This window comes from Antechinus flavipes, chromosome 1 (assembly GCF_016432865.1).
Source record: "Antechinus flavipes isolate AdamAnt ecotype Samford, QLD, Australia chromosome 1, AdamAnt_v2, whole genome shotgun sequence".
In the NCBI taxonomy this organism is placed as follows: Eukaryota; Metazoa; Chordata; class Mammalia; order Dasyuromorphia; family Dasyuridae; genus Antechinus; species Antechinus flavipes.
In genome coordinates this window covers 650,743,891-650,766,716 of record NC_067398.1, presented here as the reverse complement: position 1 = coordinate 650,766,716, position 22,826 = coordinate 650,743,891, and the positions used below count along the sequence as shown (strand labels likewise).

Sequence of the window (22,826 nt, the reverse complement as noted above, 5' to 3'; positions counted from 1 at the left end):
TGTACCTCCTTTTCCATTTGGCCAATTTTGCTTTTCAAGGTATAATGAAGACAAGGAGGAGGGGACTGTGACAGGTCCCAAGAGAACCTGTTCTGGTAGAATGCTGTATGTGTGCAATATGAGGATGACCAGAGGACTACAGGGGAATAAGACTACTCTTACCCTAACTTCCCACCACATTAGAACTTGATGAAAAACTCTGGTTACTTTGTCTTACTTCTTACTTTGTCTCTTCCTGTCCTTCCCACCCTTACCATTCAACTGACTCTCCTTTTCAATCATTCAATGAGCATTTATTAATACTTATACAGTGTCAATAATTGCTAGATTCTGGGGATAGAAATACAAAATGGAGGTGTTCCTGCCCTCAGGAATCTTATAGTCTATTAGGAGGAGACATATAAAAAAGTACAAAATGCTGTAGAAGCAAAGTAATTTTTGTGAGATGATATTTGTAGGGAAGAATTAATATACATAGGGATCAACATAAGTGTCATATATAAGAAGGCATCAAGTGAGCTGAGCCTTCAAGGAATTCTAAGAGGCAAGAGGGGGTTGGTGGAATATATTCCAGACATACAGCTTGCAAAAAGGCATGGGTTTGAAAGAAAGGATGATGTAAAAAAAAAAAAAAAGAGCAAAGAAGTCTATTGTACTGAGACACAAAGCATATGAAGATAGTAATATGGAATTAATGTGAAAACCTAGATGGGAGTCAGACTGGGAAGGGTTTTTCATGCCAGATAGAGGAGTCTATATTTTAGACCTACAGACAGTAGGGAGCTTCTAGAATCTATTGATTAGGGAAGAGACATGATCAGACTCGCGTTGTTAGAATTTTCTATTCAGCTTAGATTCTAGGTGGCAGTCTGGCAAAGTCTTAAGAAAAATAGGTAAGATGACATTGGATATGGAGACCATGACTCTATGGGAGAAGAAGTGAACCAACTCTCTTCTGTCACAGTTCCTACTGGACTAGAAGATATATAATAAATACTGCACTTTGACAAATACTGAAAGTTTACTTCTAAAAGTGCTTATCACAAGCTTTGCAACTCATAAATTAACATGAAAGGCCACACTTACATGAATTCTTGCAATTTCTCATGAAAGAAATATCCCATAAGACAACTTGAAATTTTTGTTATATTCAAAAAAATTACAATTTTGAAAACAAAGCATTATAGCAGAACTGATTGTATTTCACTTTTGGGTTTAAAGGGAGCAATGGGGCCTAAAATGAAGCATGAATGGGCAGGCACATGGAGGACCAAATAACAAGAGAAATGCAACAAGGGTTATCATAAGAGACTAGGAGTGCTACTCTTAGTATAATCATAATTGAAACAAACATTGTGGGAGAGAAGGAAGCAATGATTCTTAAGGGAGGCACATCTAGGTCTTTTGAGTTCTTCAGGGTTGGGTTGTTTTTAGTCTTGTGTAAGTTGGCCTTTGGTGAGAGTAAACTTGCTATTTTTTATCCAACATGCACTGTCTCACTAACGAACCTTCCCCCTGAAAATTATAAGAAATGAGATCATTTCTTCCGAGTTTTGTGCTTTTAAAAGTGCAAGGTAAAAAAAAATACTCAAGGTACAATATGAATGTAATGTAATGAGTAATTTATTGCTTCTAAAAAAAGGAATGCTAAGTGTAAACAAAACATAATATGTATTCATTGAATGATTAGAATAGAATCCTGTAACTTATCATTAATGCTGAAATAGGTTTGGAGGATAATATTTATTTTAAAAAGTTAAATGTCTTCTTTTTTATAACATTTCCTCCCAGTTTCATTTAAAGACAATTAACATTTTTATTAATTTAATACTGTATTTTTGTCCATTTTCTATAGAAAAACAACTTTAACATTTCTTTTTCAAATTTTGAATTGAAAATTCTCTCTCCCATTGAAAAGGCAAGCAATTTTACATAGATTATACATGTGTGGTCATGCAAAAAATATTTCCATATGTCATGCTATGAAATAAAACATAATATGTTTTAAAATAATAAAATGAAACTCAAGAAAAATAAAATAAAGAAAAAATATTTTTGGTCTGTATTCTGGCCTCACTAATTCATCACTTTACTAAGCTGCTGATGCTTTTTTTTTTTCACAATTTCCTTATATTACTCTTATTTTTCCCCAATTTTGCCTCTCCCTCTCTTGATTTTTTTTTAAATTTGAGTTTTAAAAGTCCTTTTTTGATTTAAAGATATCCAAGAAGTCTTCTGGGGCCTGGGGCCTGGAACCACTTCATCATTTTTCTTTTTCTTTTCTTTTTTTAAAAATAAATGTAGCGGGGGTTTGGGGTTTTTTTGTTGTTGTTGTTTGTTTTTTTGCTGAGGCAATTGAGGGTAGATGACTTGCCCAAGGTCACACAGCTAGGAAGTATTAAGTCTCTGAGACCAAATTTCAATTCAGGTCCTCCTGACTTCAGGAATGATGCTCTATCCACTGCACCACCTAGCTGCCCCCACTTTATCATTTTTCTCTGAGGCTTTGGAGGTAGAAGTCTTTGACAAGTTCAACACAGGAAACTTAGTTGAATAAGATCAGGAAAGAATAAAAATAATACTATAGAGGTGATTATATAATCTCTGTGATCATGGAAGCTGGATAGAAAATAGGCAATTACCTCTTTTTTGATCTGATTCTCCCAATGTATTATGAAATAGTTCTCATGCTTTAAAACTATAATGGAAGAGAGAGTTAGGGAAGTCATTAGCTTGCTTTAGTTCATCTGATGAGTAGTCAGAAATTCTGATTTAGCAGAGGATTCTCATTCTATTTGCCATTGCAGGCTTCAGCTTTGAGTCATCCATCACTTGATGCAACAGTGCTCCCCAAACCTCCATATGGTCCTCTAGAAAGAGGAAAAATTACTGAAGATAGAATATAATAAGAGGTGGGGAATACAAAGGATCCTTGTCACCTGACTATTGGCTAATTTTATAGAAATGATTAAAGTAAATATAAAGCATAAATCTGGATGAAAGTTATCTTCAGTATACAGGAAGGAAAGTGTTAGGAAAACATAACAGATTGCAGAGCAAAAGCATATGTGAAGCCATATTAGAATATGTCTCTATTTTAGTGTAAATGAGTAGATACATTTAACCCCTGTTTTTTTCTTTCTTGACCCCAGATTTTTGGCAAGGCCAATGGAAAAATAGAGTCTGATCTGTCTTGGGTACCTGAGGTCGACAACAGACCAATATATTAGGAAATCTGTCTCTCTCCTAAAAGACAATAAATTGGCCTCCAAGGCCAGTGGTTATTTATACTTTAGAAAAATCACTTTGCCAGTTGGGTGCAGGACAGACTGGAGTGGGGAAAAAGAGCAGAAAGAATAACCATCAGGCTATTTCAATAGTCTTGGTGTAAGATATTTAGGGCCTGCTCCAGGATAATGGTTTTGTCAGAGGAGAGAAGAGTTTATATAGGACAGGTATTATGAAGATAAACTATATAAGCCTTAGCAACAAATCAGATATGTTGGTGGTTAGAGGGATGAGAGAGAAAAAGGAGCTGAGCATTTTGAGACTGGATGACTTGAAGGATTGTGGTACCCTCCACAGTAAAAGAGAAGTTAGGAAGAAGAATGGATTTTGAGGCAAAGATTATGAGCTAAATTTTGGACATGTTGAGGTTAAGATATCTATAGGATATATACATTTCAAATGTTTAATAGAAAATTGGGACCAAGGGACTGGGGATGAGCAGGTTAAGGCTGGATAAGTAGGTCTGAGAATCATTAGCATAGAGATAATATTTGAATCAAAGGGAGTTGATGAAATCAGCAAGTGAATAGTAAAGAGGAAGAAGCAAAAATCAAAGGCCAAAGACCCCTAAGGGATATTCATCATTATTGGGCATGGTTTGAATGAAGATCCAGCAATTGCAATTGGGAAACAACATTGTGATAGGTAAGAGGGAAACCAAGAAAGTTTAGGATCCTAAATATGTAGAAAGAACAGAGTATCAAGGAAAAAGAGTGAGATTCAGAGTCTTAGAGGCTATAGAGAATACAAGAAAAATGAAGACTGAAAAAAAAATTCTTTAGATTTATTAATTGATAGAGCATAAGTAATATTAGAATAAGTCATTTCAGTTGAATCATAAAAATCAGAATCTAGACTATAGAGATAAGAAGAAAATGAAAGGAAAAGATGTGGAGCTATCTCTTGTATGTGACCTCTAGGATTTTAGGGACAAAAGGAAGGAGAGATATGGAACAATTACTAATAGGAATGGACAGATCAAGTGAGAGTTTTTTGAGAATATGGGTGGCATGAGTATGTTTGTAAACTGTAGGGAAGCGGTGACTAGAAAGGAAAAGATTGAAGATAAATGAGAGAATGACCATCAGAGTACACACAGATTGGAATCCACAGAATGGAATCATGTGCATGAAAATAGTTTTGATTTGGCAAAAAGAAGGCCACTTTATTATATGAGATAATAATTTAAGAGGATATGGCAGCAAAAGACATGTGAGTTGATAATAAGGGAGGGAGGAAAATGGGAAGAAAAGAGAGCGAGAGGATTCTCTGTGACTTTCCTATACCAATCTCCTCTCAGCCCAATCTGAAATCAGTCCCATAACTTCCTCAACTGTCACATATTTCCAAGCCTCTCATCAAGAGTATTATTATAAGTTTGCTTTTTCCTTTCATCCTCTTCTTCCTGCACCTTCCTGCATCCTTCATCCTGCACCACCCTCAACTCAGAATTAGTGATCCTTGGTTTGTTCCTCACTAGATGACTGGAAAGATAATTTTCTGTTGTTGAGTAAAATGCAGATTCTGTCTGAAATTACCTTATTGTCAGGTCTGGGGACTGGTTGGATGTTGAGATGTTGCCTTTGTTGCATGAAGTATTTTATTTGAAGTATTAAGGGAATGTTCTTTGTAATTATAAGAAAAACAATTGCTATTCCAAATTTCCATTCTTTCCAAAATGATGTTTCATCATAAATAAACCCTGCATATGAGAAAGTACATATGAACTCATGTTGAGGAGAAAACAAGATAAGCCTTCCCACTTGTCCTGGGTAAGAAATCTGGGACTGTCTGTTTCTGGTCCCTTGGAAGCCCTGGACCCTCAGGCATTTCCATATAGGGTACAAATTTGTCTTATGCGTTACACATTTTTATTAATTCATACTCAGGAAAGGTCCTAGGTCTCTACATATAGAACATAGGACATATGAACTAGCTACATTTAGGGAATCAAGACTATGTAGATTCCAGGAGACTTGGAATTTTTTTTTAAAGAATTAAGTGAAAATTTCAGATCTGGACTACAAAGAAAATGGGCTACACCAGAATCCAGGGCACATTCAGAAGGATGACTACATATGGAATTTGGGACACAAAGAGGTCAGAGCAATACAAACATTGGGGCCCAATAAGGCATCAGGACAGTACATGCATTGAGGGGAACACAGGTGAGAAATACTCATAGTTGAGGACTTAATAGCAAAGTAATATACAAAAGGGTAAGAATTACACAAAGACTCACGAATACTCAAATTCTATGCTGCTTAGGGACTGTACAAGTGGAGCTTTATCATCATCCCATAATTTCATCACACTGATGCCCACCCCTTCCTTCTTACCTCTGCATCTGTGCCGTATCCACAAGTAAAAAATACACATTTCAATTTCAAATGCACAAGTCAGAACTAGAACTCCACAAATTGCTCCCATCCATGGACTTGACCTGCGAAAAGATACTGACAGAATCCCCCATCCCTGAGAGGATAACTGAGATCCCATTTTCTCTGTAGCACCTTCCCCATAGCAAGGTTCAAGTATGATGTGGTTTCTCATATGGATATAGCAACCTTATTCTGCTATATCATAGCAACTGCACCACACTTACAATAATAGATGAAACATGGTCCCTACGGCATCTGAAATGTACTTTACATATAAGAGATCTGTTTCCCTTTCTGTTGTGTTCTTTGAAATTACTGCTCACTAATAACAAACTTTCCTTCATTTTAACCTTCTTTCTTGTTACCTACCCCTTAATTCACAAAATTATTTTCATTTTAGACTTTTTTCTTATTCCTTCCATTCTCTGTTATTCAGTAAAACCTAGCTGCCCCTCAGGGATACTTCATTCTTTGATTGTCCTTTCCAGTATTTGTTCTACCTTCCTTTATGTCCCACAACATATTGGTCCTTGAGAAGAACAAAGAAAACTACTCACTTCCATACTCCAACTCTCACTCAATAATCCTTTCTTGCTTTGAGGCTCACTCTATACATAACCCAAATAAATACACAACTCAATTATTTGCCACTTTCCTATTGGTCTCCAGATCATTCTTCTTTTCTCAATGAGAAAGTATCTGGCTCACAGTATTTTGGTCCACTATAAATCCTATCAGGCCAGGGTACATCTCTATCTGTATTGATATTTCTTCAAATATATTAGTTTCTCAGTATCTTAACCTCAGTATCTAACTTAGTCCTCCCATTCCAACTCAGCCAGATAAATGTCACCTAGTCATACTCTTGACCTTTCCATCACCCACAAATTTCTGCTCCTACTATCTTCCTCTGTGCTTCATTCCCTCTAAACCTAATCTTTTTTTTTTCACCATGGTCTCCTTTCTTTTCATTCCTTAATACTTTGTCCAGACTTTCATCCCTGACATGACTTTACTTTCCCCTATTCTAATATTGACCTTACAGTTAACCAGTTAAATATTACATTGTGGCCTTACCCTCAAAATACAACTCTCTTTCAAACTTCCCCTACTCTCTAAAAAAAAAAAAAAAAAACTATCATTCTTCTAATAAAAAAGATTGAAGACTGTAATGTAATCCATGACCCTTTACTCTCCCTCACCAGATATGTGTCATCAATTGCCAAATCTTGTTAGTTCTACTTCCAATGTGTCTTTTACATTGTTAGTCTCCTCTGCTTACCTGGCCATTTTCTAATGTAGGCCTTAGTTCTTGCTTGAATATTACAGTGACCACTCAATTGGTCTCCTTGCTTCAAAGGTCTCTTCAATTCATTGTCCACTCAATTGCCAAAGTAAATTTGCTAAAAACACAGGTCTATTTATGTCTCTTTTCTATACAACAAACTTCAGTTAATCCTATTCCTATAGGGTCAAATACAAACTCGTTTTTCTGACATTAAACTCATTTTCAACCTGGCCCCATATTTGGAACCCTGTTCCACATGACTTCTTTTCAAAATTTCTAAGGCCTATTATATATGGTCCCCCTTCTGCCATTCTATCCAGTCCATTTCCCAACTCTATATCTTTGTAATGTAATACATTCCCTCCTATGTTTTACCTCTTAGAACCCTTAGGTTTTTTTCAGATATCAGCTCAACTACCACCATTCACATGCCATATTGTCAGATGGCATCTAACAGATGCTGGTGCCTCCCCTCTAACTTCCCTCCTTAATTATTTTGTTTTTATTTGTTTAGGTTTATAGATGCATTTTCTCTTCTCTGATGGAATATAAGATCCTCAGTTTTGTATCCATGTCACGCTCTCACAGAGACTGTTAAGTCTACGAGACAAGTACAATTTATGAAAATAATTAACTTCTTTCTTCAGTCCATACTATTAAGCAAAGCAGAAGTCAGTTCTTTAAATTCTGGTTAATTTAAACTATTTTCCGTTGATTTAAGAGTCAAAGATGGAATCCCACCTAGGGGCAGGGATTAGGACTGAGGGAGAGGGAGAAAAGTTTTCTGTTGATTCCATAAAGCCTAGAAATGCTTTGTATAGAGTAAATTGACTAACATATGATAAATGAATGGTTGGAAAAAGCAAACCATTGATAGACATTACTAGTTTCTCTCAGAGACTCTACAAAAATATAGAGTAGGGGATAGAATGAAGGGAGAGAATCACATGGTCACATAAATACATAAGCATTGGGAGGAGCAATAGGTGGACACTGAAGAATATAGAAGATGGAGTGTCTTGGGGGAACAAGGATAATCCTTGGCAAGTGAAGAGGGACCAGGTAAAAATCAGGCAACCCAAATTCTAAGTTCCAAAACCTTTGTTTTCTCTCTGAACTGACATGCCTGATGAGTCAGATAGGAAGCCCTTGCCCCAATTTCCCCTTATAATTACCTTGGACTAGCAGCATCAATAATAAAAATAATGAATACAGCACAACCCAAAACGCAATTAAGAACAAAAAGTATGTTGATGGCAAAGTCTGTGACACAGTTTCTTCACCTAAAACACAATTATACATGAGTCTTAGAACCAGGGTAGGGATGTACCAATTCTTGTACCACTTTCCCTCCCTACAACCCATTGGCACACCCTCACTGAGCAGTTGGCAGGGACATCTCTATGGCTAAATTCTGGGTCCCTCTGGCTCCTGTTGCTCCCTGTCCCAGCTTTGTATCCCACAACAGACACTCTTCCCCCTTCTACCAAAATATTACCATGTCTCTATTCCCTTTCTGCATACCTAAGGTCATATCACTTGGTTTTAGAACCATCTCTTTTTGAGATACATCATTGCATTTTATTAATTAAGCATTAATTAAAACTAGGGAGTATAAATAGGATTGGGAGCTAGTTTTGTTTACTTTTGGATGGATGTTACACCCACAGAATCTCAGAGTTGGAAAGGAATAAAATACCTATTCTATTCAGCATAAAATTTAATCAGAATTTCCCTTGAGACTTTCCTTACAAGAAGTTATCCAGTCTTTAGTTAGAGTCTCTCAGGGAGGAATAGCCAACTCCTTCTATGGAGGTCCTCTTCACTTTGGTATTACTCTAATTGTTAGACAGTTTTTCGCCATATCAAGAATAAATTTGCTCTTCTGAATTTGGTGTTCAAAGAGAACAAGCTGCTATGAAACCCACCTTCTGTGGGCCTCTGAATGAGAAGAAGGACCAGAGCAAAACTGAGCCTGAAGGAATATGGCCATTCCTTTAATTCTGTCTTTACTGAAAGCATTTTTCCTGCTTTCAGGTAAAGAGTCTTCAAAATGGCTATGATTTTGTGAGCTTCAAAACACATCAGCAGAGCATCTAGAGACTAGAATACTTGTGAGATTTTATTAGCAACCAGACAGGGAAAAACAAAGTCCCATGGAACCTAAAGTTCTCAGACCAGTAGAATTGGGGAGGAAGACTCATTCATTCATAGGTTAAGTCACATTTAGAAGTCAATTTGATTAGATCAGTGCTGTGTAGGAACTTCATTGGTTTGAGTCAATTTTCCCTAAAAAACTCCAGAGACTGGGGTCATTTAGGAAAGAGTGTGTCTCAAGGATAAAATATTTGTAATTCTGATCTTGTAATATTTTAGTAAATATTCTTTTGTAAAAGTTATTTTTTTATTCATTGATTATATAGAAATGTAGTGTTAATCACTGGCAGTGAACAGTGGAAGAAACAATAGGATTGTGGTTCTGAAAGCATTAGAGAAAGGGAACTCCACTGCTCTTCAAAGATATCCTCTACTCTTGAGAGGATATGTATCCAGCCTCACTCTGGAAATAAAGATGAGAAAATCACTTCCTACTAATTATTTATTTTTATTGCGGCAATTGGGATTAAGTGATTTGCCCAGGTTCACACAGCTAGGAAGTGTTAAATGTCTGAGGTTAGATTTGAACTCAGGTCCTCCTGACTTTAAGGCTGGGGTTCTGGTCACTGTGCCACCTCGTTGCCCTCTGCTACGTACTAATTATAAGCTCATAGATTTAAATCTAAAGGAGACAAATGAGGCTGTCAATCCCAACCTCTTCCTATTACAGATGAGAAAACTGAGGCAGAGAAAAGTTATTTTTCCAGGTTTACATAAAATGGAAAAATGGGAAATGGATTAGTATTGATCTATTTGTGCCTCTGGTACAAAATTAATAACAATGAAGGAAAGCTTCAGAGAAGATTATTTAAACTTGATGTCAGAAAAAAAAATTCTTAATAATTAAAATTTATCCAGAAGTGGAAAGAGCTGACTGTTCCAGGGAGGGAGAAGGCCTTCACATTAGAAATCTTTGAGCAAAAGCTGGAAGTTCTAACAAATTCAACAAACATTCATTAAGTATCTTCTATGTTCAAGGAAGTAGGTTAGGGACCAAGAATATAGGCCAAATGAAAATAGCTACACACGTCATGTGTGAAGAAGAAGTTTCTTCTTCAAAGAGGTATTGGAATATGAAACCTTTGAGTTTCCTTCCAACCAAGATATTCTGTGATGCTGTTAATAACAGAGCTGAAAAACATCTTTCCTCCCCCATGAATTTGCATTAACATGTCCTGTCTGGGCCCAGCTTCTCACCTAAAACCTTTAGCTCCTTATCAGCTCCCTCTTGGTGAAAATCATCCCCAAAGAGACACTTGTACCTTCCTGCATCTAAAAGTCTCACATCATGTATCTTCAGGGTGACATTCCCATTTGTGATAGCATGTTTTACCAGTTCTGTCCTCCCTTGGTAATCAGAGGCCTGGTCTCCAAACAGCTCTTCCCCATCTCGATAGAGATGTACCACTCAAGTGGATTGCAACCAAATCACCTCCATGTGTTGAGCACTCTGAGGTGGGGACAGGTAACAGGATAACTCTGCCTCTCCCCCCAGTGAGGCCTGGATGGGTCTTGCAGGTCCAATCACAGAGAATTGTCCTGTTCATTTAAGCAGAAAGAAGAAACAGAAGGTCAGAGAAAAGAAAATGGAAGGATATACAAGGTTTATGCAAGAAGGGTGTAAAGAATAGAACACTAAAATCGGATGGGGAAGCGGGGGAAATAGATATTAAGGAAGCATGGAGAAAGTATTAAGGAAGCAGCTAATGCAGAGGACAGTATATCAGAACAATGAGAAAACTGGGAGAGAGAAAAGGGGGAAGCTGAAAAAATCTTTAGAAGAGACAAGAAGAGTCTTAGGGAATGGTTTGTTTGAGAAGGTACTAAAATGGAATAGATTCACTATATGTTCAACCCTGAGTATTTAGAACCCCATTTCTAGTCTCCAATGGTCAAAAAGAAGCAAATATACTCACCTGAAGCCAAAACTGACTTCTTGAGAAGGAGGATGAAGGCAATCATAAAATTAGAGGGAAAAAAGTCTGAAAGATTGAGAATCTCCATCACACCTGGGAGAGAACATAGACAGAAGGAGGTATTAGTGATTGGTGTGAATTTGGACATGGGATGGTAAATGACTATAACAGAGAGAGTGGGAACATTATCTGTGACAATGAAAGACAATGCCTAATTATGATCAATATTTCTGCCAAGGATCACTGGTAATTGGAGATCATTGTTTATGACTAAGACAAAGGGTATCAGAAACTATGAAAGGATATAGGGAATCATAAGTTTGATGATTATCAGTAACCTTTGTCATTCCCATTCAAAAATGCCTGTCTGTTACTTTGATTTTCCTTCCAACTAGGAAAGTTCCTTTACTCCAAAGACAGCCCAAAAAATCCTGTTATCATTCTTGGACCCAGAACCAAACCTATGGCTTCATTCTTTTCCCGAGAGTTTCTCCAGCACTCCAGAGGATTTTTTCAGATCACATTAACCTCATATTTCCAACTCTTACCTTCTGTCTAGCTCTCCCAGGTCACATCTTCTATTCTTGCCTGATCTGAAGTAGCCTTCCTGAGCTTCACAAGACTGAATCTCTCATCTCTTACAAAGTTGGATTTAAAGAAAAGAACTTAGATGGACTCATCTGTATGCCTCAATAGATTTCTCTCCACTTACCGATATTTGGCTTGGACTCATTTTTCAGGGACAAGCATGGTCCCATCCTCTCTCTCTCCATCTAGTGATTCTGAACCTGTCTGTCAATATATAAACTATATTCTGTCCTGATGACTTACTTATCCCTACTGTCTTCGACACTAACCCTTAAATGTGCTAAGTCAGATCTACTAGTTCTTTCCACTGTGCTCTCCAGAATGTTTGTTCCCTTGTTACCAAACCTGTTTTCATTGAAATCTTTTTGTCTCCCTCTCTTTAGCTTCTGGTTCTCATTAAAATCTGAATCTTTTCTGATGATACCATTTCTCTAGTGACCATTTCTATTACTGGTTGTAAGGTCTCTCATACCCCCTGCACTGATGAACATGTTGGAAATTCGAAGGCAAGAAGAAAGGCTGGGGGAATCAAAGTATCATTTCTAGTACATGTATACAATTCAACTGGGAATGATAATATTGACTTTACACCATCTTGGCATTTTAGAACTTTAGATAAAAGAGATGTTGAAATTACTATTAACATACCTTTCATTTGAGAGAAAAGCTAAAATATATCTCCCAATTAGTCATGACTGAAGCTCAAATAATCTGGGGGAAAAAAAGATAGTATGATCTGAGTACATGATGAAGTCCTTCAACAATGACATAAGAGTTCTGTTGAGAAACTCTGGCATTTTGGGGACTAACAACTTATCTAAAGAAAGACTAACCCATAATAAGTTGTTGAAGGATTATGCAATTTGCTTTTATACCCCAAAATACTCCCAAAATAGGAGGGACCTATCAAGACTATTTATCACAACTACTTATTACTCATAGGAGAGTTCATTTGACTTTCAATGAACAAATGGAGACAAATGATGAACAATTACTTCAGTGACTGCTAAGCAAAAGGTATCATCCACCAGTGACACAAAGACTGTCTGACACAATTCTGGGAAATGAAAATGTTGTTCCTTATTAATAAGATTATATATACTATTAAAGGACAAGAGGATTAAAACCCAAAAGCAAATGCTTTGTAGGCAAGAATTGCTACTGTAGAGACTCTACAGAGAATAGATAGAATCCATAGAGCACAATCACATTGACAGCTAACCTGCCCCTGCCATTAGCACAAGTATAGACAAATAAGTCTACAACAGATGGTCATCCATCTGATAGCTCTGGCATAGAGGCAAAGAGAGCAGCCACTTAGAAGAGAACTACATCTATCAGATAAGTCAGGAAATTAACATATATATGTATGTGAATATACATATATGATAGTATTTTTGTTATATAAGAAGCAAGTTTAATTTTAGTCATTCTCTGTTTCATTGTTTATGATCATTTGATGTGTGCTGTGAATATCCATGATTTTTTTTAGTGCCATTCTCTTACATGAATTGTTAATTCATATCAGTTTTCTTCTAGATTTTCCACAGTACTAAAAGTATTCTAGGATGTCATAGAAATTACTCATATTGCTTAAAGCATTATGTTTCTCTTGTAGAATGACAGGTTTGAAATATATAGTAGCTGTTTTTTTTTTCCAAAGGGAAGCATAAAGTTTCACCCCAAGGGAGTTATGTAGCTCCTTTCACACTACCAGTACCTCAGTTTGGCAGTCTCTTGGACCGTATTGTAACATTGTCTATGTAGAGAAAAGTAACTCTCTTGATTGATAGAAAGATTTTTGAGAGAAAGAAGCATTGAAGGGTGTGAGCCAGAATTAGAAAAAAGACTAATGACTGGACACTCTCTGAAGCCTCTTGTGGATAACTGACTAGTGGAAAGATCTGGCATATACATAGATAATACAAAGTGAAGCAGGAAGGACAGAGGACATGTGAGGGATGGAGAATAAAAAGGGTGAAGGGCTCTGAGTTGGGAGAGCTGAGGACACATAGTCCAGGGACAAAGAGCAGATCAGTTTTGCTAGACTGTAAAATGTGTGAATAAGAGGATGTCAGACTCGAAAAGTGTCTGATTGTGGAGGACAATCCAGTGCCAGATACAGAAGATGATATATTGGTCCCTAGTTCATTGATCACTCAGAGATGAACTTCTAGCTCCCTGGAGATCACACTATTTTGGTAGACCTGGGAAACAGGCTACAGGCAGCAGGAAATATTACCACTACATCATCCTTGAGAAGAAACCATTTGCTTGAATATTGCCTGAGTGGAGAGAACCTATTACCTGCAGAGGCAGCCTATTTCACTTTGGGAAGTTCTAATTTGAAGAAGTCTTCCTTTCACTGATAGAACTAAAATCTGCTTCTGTCACTTTTTCCCATTGCTCCTTGTTCTGGCCCTCTTGACTTGAAGCATTTTCATTTAGCAAATATTTATTTAGTGCTTATTATTTTTCAGTCACTATACTAAACCCTGATATTACAAATACAGACAAAAAGATGGTTCCTGCCCTCACAGAGCTTCCATTCCATTTGTTACCCCCTATTTTGTATTAAGGCCCCTTGTGCAAATATTAGCCAGGTGCTGGACTGGCTGGGGGATATATAGACTGAATATTCTCAGTTTCAGAGTCTGTAGGCTCCTTACTAATCCAGTCATCTTCTGCATCCTTTTCAGCTTGCTATGGCCTCCCAGAACTTAACCTTGTCTGAGCCAAGCAGCTTACAATGACCCAACCCTTGCCATCTTCTGGGCACAATGCCTTCCAATATACCAGATTCCATTCCAACCACTCTGTCCTGTGCCCTCTATCTCAGGCAATCATTTTGGCTACTTAATCTCCTGAATTTTTTAACATTAAGGTCACTTTCTCTAGTCTTCCCCATCCTTATGCCCATCTGCTATACCCTGGCCACATCCATTCTACTTTATTTGTCTTGCCCTGTCTCTGCCAGCCTACAGTTTCTCTTTTTCCTCTGCCTCCATACTTTTCATTCAAAACATGAAAATCAGAGTGGCCAGACAGCTACTCAGATTTAGGGCTTGTGCAAACCATGATTTCTGTCTGATTCCTGTTATTCTGCCAGACTGGAAGGGACCCTCATTCTCTAGCACCTAGGAACCCAGAAAGAGAAAGAATCAGTCTGGGCTGAGATTGATTGGATGTAGTGATAAGATAAAGGAAGAATGAGCTAAGGATAGAAGCCAGACTTACCTTTTAAGCTGAGCTGAGCTGAGCTGAGAGACTATGCTGAGTACCTATGGTTGCAGAACTAGTGCAGGATCCTTTTGTTGAGTATCTCCACTCAGAAGGAAGATTTCACCTGGATGCTAGTCAGCCATAATATGGGAAACAAATCTCTTTTCTTTGTCTTCTCTAGCCACTCCCCAGTTTCCTCCTCCTTTCCCTCAGGCTAGACATGACCAGACACATTTACTCTCAAAAAGGGAGATAGATCCCCTAGAGCCGACCCCAGAACTCTGCAGTTTCTACTCTACTTCTGAAACCTGCTCTTTGGTGACAGCATGATGAACCTAACATGATTCCCACTCCAACCTTCAAACCCACTCCTAACTGTTCCCTTCAACTGTTATATGTCTGTTCAGGAAATATCCCATTAATATGTGAGGTATTTTTGTTTTGTTTTGTTTTTGTATCCCAGTCCTTAGCAGATTGTCTGGCATATATTAAACGCTTAATAAATTCTTGATGAAATCAGTTCCAATTGTTCAGTAATGAAGAAAACCAACTACACCCAGAGAAAGAATTATGGGAAATAAGTGTGGACCACAACATAGCATTTCACTCTTTTTGTTATTGTCTGCTTGCATTTTTGTTTTCCTTCTCAGTTTATTTTTACCTTCTTTCTAAATCTGATTTTTCTTGGGCAGCAAGATAACTGTATAAATATGTATACATATATTGTATTGAACATGTACTGTAACATATTTAACATGTCTGGGACTGCCTGCCATCTAGGGGAGGGGATGGGGAGAAGGAGAAAAGTTGGAACAGAAGGTTTTGCAAGGATTAATGTTGAAAAATTACCCATGCATATGTTTTGTAAATAAAAAGCTACCAAAAAAATAAAATAAAAATAAATTCTTGACGAGTTTACTTAGACTTCTGTTCCAAATATAACACTCTTTCCCTTATAACATGGTGCTTTCCAAACAGTAAATTTCACCCTGTTTGGGGTTTTCTTGGCAGAAGAACTGGAGTCTTTACTTCTCCAGTTTCTTTTATAAATGAGAAGCAAGGATTAAGCTTGACACAAGCAGAATTAAGTGACTTGCTCAGGGTCACATAGCTACTAAAGGTCAGATTTGAACTCACAAGATGAATCTTCCCGACCTAAGGCCTAGGAATCTATCTACTATGCCACCTAGATATCCTGAAAGGCAGTTAGCCATATATTAAGCAGGCACTTTATATTTTGCTTCAGACATTGTCAGATCAAATGTTAAGCTTGGGTCAGATTTCTTTCTGGTAATATCTTTTCTCCTGCATACATGATCCATTTTTATATACAATTGCTTACTGGAACTAAGGAATTTCATACTTTTTAAATCACAAAGTTCCAGTCAGTTCCTAATATATCCAGCACAGGGTGAAGGATAAGGATTGTGGTGAAGAAGAAGATGACAGGTCAAGTGGTAAAATAAGTAGGGCACTGATCTCTACAAAATTAGAAATGCTTACCAGCATTTTGTGTTCTGGAAAATGGGTAAAATACCACTATATCAAAAGTCTTACATTTATAAGACACTTCAAAAAGTCTTTCACTTAGGTTTTCTAGTGCTCAGAGAACCATGAAAGAAGTTCCAACTGAATTTCAAGGAGTCGTGGCATTTTCCCTGACTCATTTCCAATCCTGCCCAACCCCTTTCTTTTTTTGTAGTAACCATTGCACTACTGATCACACTCATCTCTTAGCACAATGCCTTAGTAAATGATTAATAAAATGCTCAGGAGTGTAATGGGAAGGACAGATTTACTTTTAAAATGTCAATTTTAGTTGTCAACTAAATATCAATATAAATGAATTCTTCTGATTTTGTTTTAATGTTTTTTGATTTCTCATCAACTTATTAGCTTCCATATCTCAATTCTAATTTTAGGGAACTATTTTCCCCATGGAGCTTTTGAACCTCCTTTTCCATTTGACCAGTTTTGCTTCTTAAGGCATTCTTCTCCTCATCAGCTTTTTTACTTCCTTTACTATCTGGTCTACAGTTTTTTAAGATGTTATTTTCTTCAATATTTTCTGGCTCTCCTTTACCAAGCTGTTGACTCATTTTCCATGGTTTTCTTGCATTTCTCTTCCCAATTTTTCCTCTACCTCTCTTACTTGATTTTCAAAATCTTTTTAAGCTCTTTCAAACTGGACCAACTCATATTTTTCTGGAGATCTGGGATATAGGAGCTTTGACTTTCTTAATCTTCTTTTGAGTCTATATTTTTTTCTTTGTGATACTATTTTTCTATTTTTTATTGTTTTTTTCTGATTATACATATACATTTCCTTATGAATCATCTTGGGAGAGAAAAATCAGAAGAAAAGGAGAAAACCATGAGAAGAAAAAAAAACAAAAGAAAAAGAAAGTGAATATAGCTTGTGATGATTTACATTCAGTCTCTATATTCTCTCTCAGTTCTACCTTATCATCATAGTAATTTTCTATGGCCAGAATTTTTGTTGTTGTTGTTTGCTCATTCTCCAAGCCTATTACTTGACTTTAAACTATTAAAATAGGACTCCTAAATTATCAAGGGCCAGAAAAATGTCTCTATCAAACAAATAGGATAAAGATGTATACTATGAAAATAATTTGTGCAGCTCTTTTCTTGATCAAAGTAAATTTGTACAAAGTGCTAATATGTATAGCATATAGTAAGTACTGAATGCACATACACACACCCTTCATGGTAGCCCTAAATTGGAAACCAAGGGGGCACATTACCTTGGGGATTGGGGGAATGCTAAACAAATTGCAATATATACTTATAATGGAATCGTTTGTGCCATGACAAATGATAAAACTGATAGTTTTGTGGGAAATTGTAGATTTCTATGAACTTAAATAGTAAATAGAACTAAGAGAATGAGTTATTCCATGTGATAGAGAGCAATAACTTTGGAAAAACTTTAGAACTCTGATTAATCCAAATATAAACCATGAATTCAAAACATTAAAGACATGATTTATCTTATGATAAAGAGGTGATAGATATAAAAATGCAGGGAAAAAAATGAAATTTGGACATGGCTAATGTGGGAGTTTGTTGTACTGGACTATATAGTACTGATGGCTTTAAAAATTGCTCACAGGGCACAGTGGAAAGAGTACTGGCCATGGAATCGTAGAGACCTGAATTACAATTTAAAATTAATACTTAATTAGCCATGTGACCCTGGACAAGTCATTTGCCAAAAAATGTTCAAGAATGTAATGGGAAGTACAGATTCATTTTTAAAATGTCAATTGAAAAACTTTTTGGAAAAGATAAAGAAGGTAGATGTACAAATCACAGTAATACTTTAGAGATGAGACAAAGGAAGAAAAGGTGGGAAATGATGACTGTATGTTTTGACTTACAGTCAAATGTATTTATAGGAAGACACATAACTGTGACAGAGAGGGTGATAAGTGTCAGGGAAATAGGAAAATTAGTAACTTTACAAGGATACAAAGCTAATGATTGTAAGAGAAATGAGAGTATATTTGGCTGGAGGGATTAGAAGAACTGACCCGCGTGAATCTGGAGTGGGTGGAATAATTTATCCTATCATGGGCAGCCTCTGCTCTGGAAGGAATAACCTAACATCAAGATAGGGATGACCTTGCAAAATGCAGAAAGGAATGCTAGGGCACTCACTGGGTATATGAGATTTAATGAATGATGCAGACTTCTGTTAGGATAGAAATTATCTGGAGGAACTATTTGTTTTGTTTGAATTCCCTCTGTCATCTTGGGAAACAGGTTCCTCTGTCGGGGAATCCTCCTCCAGAAGGGAGGAAAAAGCATCTGCTACCAAAGCTCTCTCTTTTGACATAACCTACATGATACATTGGGACAGTTGCCAGGTATCCAGAAAATGAAAATAATTAAGAGGCTGGGAAAGAGCCTCCTTGGGAGGTTGGACAGATTTGAGAGCAGAATTTCTGCTTCCACAGTCTAAATTAATCTTAGGATAACTTTTCACTCCCCTTTCCTCCTTTCCTTTATAAATAATTATGGTGTTCTCTTCTTTTTTATAATATAAGATGGTTCTCTGTGAGAACAGGTTTCTTGGGGAGGTTTAGCACCTGGCTGCTAAAATCCAAATTTTTTTTTCCAAGTCTCATCTCTTTCCTTGGGCCCAGTTAGCTTTCTTAGAGGCCTATCTTTCAGTGGAGAAGCGAAGGAGAAGAGCCTGCCACCACGGTAGTGTGAGATGGGATGAATGAACCTGGTTCTGCCTCTGAGAGTGGGCTTCTTCTGAACTGACTGTGACTGACTCACTGAAGCTCTTTTTATGCTCGGTGTAAAAGGTTGACTCCTCCTCCGAGAGAGTGGGATTGTGGGTTTCTGACTGTCAATACTGACTTGTGAATCTCCCAAAAGTATGAACTCCATTGAGTACTTAAATACATTAGTGAGCTAGAGAATTTGCTAAATACCATGCTAAATTAGGCAACTGACTTATCACTTTGTAAGGATTCTAACAAATAATCCCATCGAAGGATTTAAAATCCAGCCAGCTCTTCACTGCAGAGCTTTCTGCATTGTGCAATTACCTTCTACCAAATTAAAACTTCTTTTCCAATAAAAAGAAAGATGTAATGTCTTTTTTTCTTTTTGTTTCTCATAGTGTGCAATAGTAGAAGGCACTCCCTCAGGATATAGATGGCACTAGAGAGCAATAAGCTCAGACTGCTTGTGCACAACTCCCTTCCAATCAGCCCAGCCTAACTTTCAAAAGTGACCCAGGATTTCTCCAGCCTGTCAGAAAAGCAATGCTGTTCTTCCAAACAACAGGTTTTTAGCAAAGCAAGGAAGGAACTTTCCCATCATCTGTCACCTTTTATCAGCTGGAAGGAGCTGGAGGAATCTCATCTCTGTGCCTTCTATTTCCTCTGCCCCTAGCTTCTTGCGATTCCTCCCATAATCAGTTTATACTCTTCTGCTTCTTTCTAGTCAATCTCTTCTTATAACAAATCATTACCTCCTCTGAAGTAATGATTTATGTCTAACATAGGATGTGAAACTCAAAAACTTATCTCTCTCAAAAATGGCTTCAGTCATTTTCATACAGTCTTCCCATAGTCCCCAAAGCATTTTCTATAATTTCCAAGTATTAATCAATTTTCAATACTTGAAAACTACTCACATACAAATAAGTTAAAGGATCACAAAGTCCTACCTCAACCAATGCTTTGTTTTCAAACAAGATTTCTCAATATATTCATCTAAAGGTTCCATAACTGATCCTCAGAACAGTCTATGTCTCTTCTGAACATTTTATCTGTGAAGTTCTTTCTTTCCACTTGATTTTTTATCATTTTTATTTACATAAATCTTTTTCTGCCTTTTCAAAAACCTAATATCTTCATGTGAAATGGATAATACCATGCAATAGGATAATAAAGAACTGGAAAAGACCTTAGATGTCACCTATGCCAAAGGTATCGAACATATGGTTCATAATATTTTCCAATATAACTTGAACCAGATTATAACGTAATTGAGAAATAGTCAACAAAATCAATAAAAATACAATAGGTCATAAATAATTCTAATAAGTGGTTTTCTAAGTCAATATATGGTCACAGTGATCCCTATATATGGTTCTTTATTTTTGAGTTGGACATCACTAATTTGCTCCAATGTCCTTATTGTGTCATTGAGGAAACTGAATACTTGAAAGTTTTAATTACTTGTCCAAGATCACTCAGGTGCTGTGTCAAAGGTTAGGATTTGAACACAGATCCTCCACTTATCCCCTTCATTTTCATTTCTTGACTTCCTTGGGTTTCTACAAGTCACATATAAAATTCCATTTTCCACAAAAAAAACCTTTTCTGGTGTATCTTAATGCTAGCATCTTCATTCTATTGATTATTTTCAATTTATCTCATATATGGCTTATTGTACAGAGTTGTTTATGTGTTTTCTCTCCTATTAGACTATGAGTTCTTTAGGGATAGAACCTGTTGTTTATCTTTCTTTGCAACTTCAGAACTTAGAAGGATGCCTAGTACATAGTAAGTGCTTAATAAGTATTTGATTTAACTTAATTTAACTTAACTCTTACTCCAAATATAGTTCTCTTTCCATCACAATATGATGACTTCCAAACTTAGAATAGATTTCACCAACAAATAAGGTAGGCTAGAAATACATAAAGCAAGGACTCATTCCTTTTATTTTTGTCTGAAGCTATGATTGTCATCAGCTTAAGGGATGTTTGGTATGAAAACTCCTTTTGCAAATTCAATAAACTTAGAGAGTGACTTAGGGTACTAAGAGGTAAAATAATTTGTACATGTTCACATAGTGTGTATCAGAATTAAGACTTGAATCCAAGTCTTCCTGAATTGAAAGGATATCCTTTAGCCACTATATCCCATTGCCTCATATATACTTGACTACAGTCGGTTTTATTATAATTCAACATATGAGTTTCCCAAAAGCTCTTCACTAATGCAAAATCCTGTAATAGATACCATAAAGCTTAAGGGAAAAATAGAGTTAACTAAGGGCACAATGTCCAAAAACTTCCTCAGAAGAAAACCTAATAAAAATGGCAGCAGAGTTTTGTAGATATTAAGTGGATAAAAATATATTAATATTGCAATAAGTGGTGATAGCATCTATAACCTTAGGGTATTCTGATCATCTAAAACCCCAGGTAACAAGCTGGCAAAGGACTAAGCAAGATAGGCAAGAAGTCCCTGGTTCTGGAGACTAGGGCCAAAGGATGAAAGGAATGAACCAACCTTCCTCTAAAATAGTTCCTACTATACCAAAATAAATACAATAAATATTGAACTTTGAAAAATTTGCTTCTAAAAGTGATTGTGAGAAGGATTACAGCTTGTAAATTATTGTGAAGTGGCACAGTTTTCCTGAATTCTTGCTATTTTTCATGGAAGAAATCTCTAAACAAATTTAAAATTCTTTTTATACTCAAAATGTTCCCTAATATATTCTTTGCATGACAACAAGTTCACATATTTGAAATGTGTTATATGGAATTGCCTCATTACCTACTCTAATTCCTTTAATCTCTTTTTCTTCTCTTATTGCCAAAACTAACATTTCTAATACAATATTGAATAGTAATGGTGATAGTGGGCAACCTTATTTCACTCCTGATCTTATTGGGAATGGTTCTAGTTTGTTGCCATTACATATGATGCTTGCTGATGGTTTAAAATAGATGCTACTGATCATTTTTAAGGAAAACTCTATTTACTTCTATACTCTCTACTGTTTTTAGTAGGAATGGATGTTGGAGTTTATCAAATGCTTTTTCTGCATCTATTAGAAAAATCATGATTATTGTTAGTCTTGTTATTGCTGTAATCAATTATGCTGACTGTTTTCCTAATATTGAACCAGCCCTCCTTTTCTGATATAAATTTTACTTGGTCATAGTGTATTGTCCTGGGGATGACTTTCTGTAATCTCATTGCTAATATTTTAAGATTTTTGCATCAACATTCATTAGGGCAATTGGTCTATAATTTTCTTTATTTTCACCCTACCTGTTTTATGTATCAAACCCATATCTGTGTCATAAAATGAATTTGGTAGGACAACTTCTTTCCCTATTTTTTCAAATAGTTTATATAAGTATTAGAATTAATTGTTCTTTAAATGTTTGATAGAATTTACATGCAAATCCATTTGATCCTGGAGATTTTTTCTTAGGGAGTTGATAAATAGTTTGTTTAAATGTTTGATAGAATTTACATGCAAGTCCATTTGATCCTGGAGATTTTTTCTTAGGGAGTTGATAAATAGTTTGTTCTATTTCTTTCTAAAATGGGATTATTTAAATAATTTATTTCCTCTTCTTTTAACCCGGGCAAACTATATTTTTGCAGATATTCTTCCATTTCATTTAGATTATCAAATTTATTGGCATATAGTTGGACAAAATAACTCCTAATTATTGCTCTAATTATCTCTTCA

At 36.3% G+C, this 22,826-nt stretch overlaps 1 long non-coding RNA gene across 1 annotated transcript; it reads right to left on the bottom strand.

The window, feature by feature from the left end:
• Window positions 1–1,605: 1,605 nt before the first annotated feature.
• LOC127540549 (uncharacterized) lies at window positions 1,606–7,633 on the bottom strand. The gene is made up of 3 exons (XR_007948231.1): window positions 5,628–7,633; window positions 4,827–4,990; window positions 1,606–2,870 (listed from the first exon to the last, which is right to left on the bottom strand). It is a non-coding gene; the product is annotated as an uncharacterized LOC127540549 (long non-coding RNA).
• Between the last annotated feature and the right edge of the window lie 15,193 nt (window positions 7,634–22,826).